Genomic DNA, 2,894 nt, shown 5'->3' with positions numbered 1-2,894 from the left:
GATACTTCCACGTGCAGCTTATGCTCCTACATGAGCCCTAAGTCACCAATAAGTAATGCGCGTTCCTTTCGGTTTGACGATAAGTAGCACCAGCACGTCATGCCCCAAAGAGTTTATAAGGGTTTGAAACAGTAAAGCAAATGGAGGATAAACCTTACCATGAAATATCCACATTTGATTCTCAGTGGATGGAAATGTTGACTTCCGCAAATTTCAGGACTGCTTTAGTGCTACGTAGGAAATCGGATCCAAGAATTACGCCTTAACGCAATCCCACACATATGGAAAATTTTATGATCCAGGTTTCCTGACCTATGATGTCATACTATATTCACTTTTTCCATAGAGATGGCTGGATAACTGTGTTTCTAGTCGGGTTCGACTGTCGATGGTGGTGCTAATTTCTCCAAATTTTGGTGATTCGGGCCACAATTTGTCTCCATCTTCCCTGCCGCTTTTCATCATTCTTCATTCCCATGACGTCTTTCTTCATTCCCTTTTTTCTCTTCTAGATAATTCTTTGCAGTTACAAGACTGCTTTTTCCTGTCACACTTGCTCATTTTTCTTCCTGCCATTCAGCATTTTTATATCTCTCCAGGTAGGCGGTGGATAGATTGGAGGGCAGTTTTAATAGCTGAGTCCTCAAAAAGGCTGCGAAAAGGGCAAAATTATTTACCAAACTAAAAAATCAATAGTTTAATTAACAGATCAACCAATAACCAATTTAATTAACGAACAAGTTTCTATTGGGTGCGAAGTGAAGCTGAATGACTGGTCGACTAGAAGGGTTTAAAGGAGAAAAGAAGATGAATGCACATGCGTATACTCACAAAAATATACAGCCACACAAAAAAGTTTTGACTAATAAGAAGCAACAAACAGAAGAAGCATGCATTCTTACTCGTTTTTGCGATGCCCTATTTGGTCTGACTGTCTACATGGCAAAATATGAACCTGAACAATGAGGCAAGCAAATAGGGCGGAGGAGCTCAATGCACAATGTCAACGAGTTACCCACTCGTGCACACACAAACAGAGCAACCTTAGACTAACGACTAGGAGGAAGGTGCGTATTCTTACCAGATTCTGTGATGGACCAGGTATGTGGACTGTCTAAAAGGACAAAGGATAGATGTAGGCAATGGAGTAAACATAAGTTCGGCTATCGAAAGAATTGCAATCTATCAACTTATCTAGTTACTCACCTTCCCTCTCAAGAGTATATTGGGAGGGGAGACTAAATAAGTGGGGTCTAGGATGAGCTGAAGCAGAAGAAAGAAATGGAAAACCTGAATGCAGTCATAATGAGAGAGCAAGAAGCAATGAGTGGTAAAATACAGTCATTAGTAAAGTGCAGAGTAGTCTAATCTGTGTCCAGTCTGGCAAGTGGATGAGGGGAAAGCGGACACATGCAACACAAAAGTGGACTGAACTCACCAAAATAACATCGGCGAAGAATGATGCAGGAGGAGGAGGAGATAGGAGAAAAGTAAGTTTGGCTTCGGAGGATGTCACGATGGGAAAACCAAACAGGAGGTGGAGGAGGAAGGAGCTCTGGCCTCACTGAAATGCAACTTAGGAAGGTAAGTGCATGCAAATGCATCTAACTATGGAGATCTACTAGGTGCAATAGAGAAATGATGCAGGATGATGTGTAGTGATGCACAACGTGAGGCGCAATGCAGTAGGAGAAGAATGAGATACTCACAGAAGTGACATTGAACTGAAATTTGGGTACGAAAGAGGCGACAGGAGGATTTCACTGCCTTCGTCTGTCCGAACACATCACTTGGCCCTACCAGTGTACACTGTACCCTAATATCTGCGAGACAAAGTTGGAAAGCCTCCTTTTACCTCAACATCTTTCTAGCCCTACTTTAAGTGACAAATGAAGTAGTACTTGAATATTGGGGATGGAAGCAGCTACGAAGTATAAATGATGAAGCAAATAGCTTGGTTTAGTCTAGTCTAGTTTAGTCCAGTCTAGTTAAGCCTAGCTTAGCATAGCTTATTGCCGTGCTTCTGCACTGGGCAAATGATATAGCAGATAAACGTGATCCAGTAAGTCTACTGATGATTTCACATTTGTAAAATGAAGTATGAAGATCTCCCGAGGTGATTGAGGTATGAAGAGAAGGAATTGGCGTCTCACTCCTAAATGTTGCTATAGAATGGGATTGACAAATGTTAGTTCTAGGTAAATCTTTCTAATCCTGTGCCTACGTAAATTCCTGCCCCTCACTATAGAGAGAGTATGGGTGATTCCACCTCACCGGGGGGAGGCGAAGAACAACAATTGTTCAGCTAAAAAGCAAAAAGGAGTAAATAAAGGGGAAGAAAGGAATAAGAAAGGCAGAGAATAAAGGGAATGAAATATGCGAATATGTGAGATGCTGTGCGCAGGGTGGGTTATTTCAGAACAGTTTTTATGATAAAGCACCGCGTTTTCATTTGGTTACTTCTTCCACCTGTTTATCTGTTTATTCGTTCCTTTATCTACCTCTCTGCCCATGCAACTGCTGTAAACGCGATTTACGGAAAGTGTTAAAATAACTATGCGTTCGAATGAACATGAAGCTGGCGCTCCTGCCGTAGGCAAACAGACCTCTCTTGACATGTCCATTTAAAAACGCAGCAATTTGAGACATTGGTCGGGATGACGCTAGCAAATAAAGGAGTGAGAAATACAGAAAGCAGAAAAGATATTATTAGGGAAATAAGGGAAGAGATGCCATAACTCACCCTTAATTTCTATGAATTCCATCCCTTTTCTATGCTTTGGCCTTTCGACGTGCTTGGCGCGTAGAAGGGAAAGGTAATGAAAAACAAAAAGGGCACAAACTGCTAGACTGAACAGAAGCAGAATGGAGGTGCTGCAAGTGAACTGAATTGT

The sequence above is a fragment of the Echinococcus granulosus genome (genome assembly GCF_000524195.1).
Source record: "Echinococcus granulosus chromosome Unknown EG_S00077, whole genome shotgun sequence".
Classification (NCBI taxonomy): Eukaryota; Metazoa; Platyhelminthes; class Cestoda; order Cyclophyllidea; family Taeniidae; genus Echinococcus; species Echinococcus granulosus.
This window is presented reverse-complemented; position numbering follows the sequence as displayed.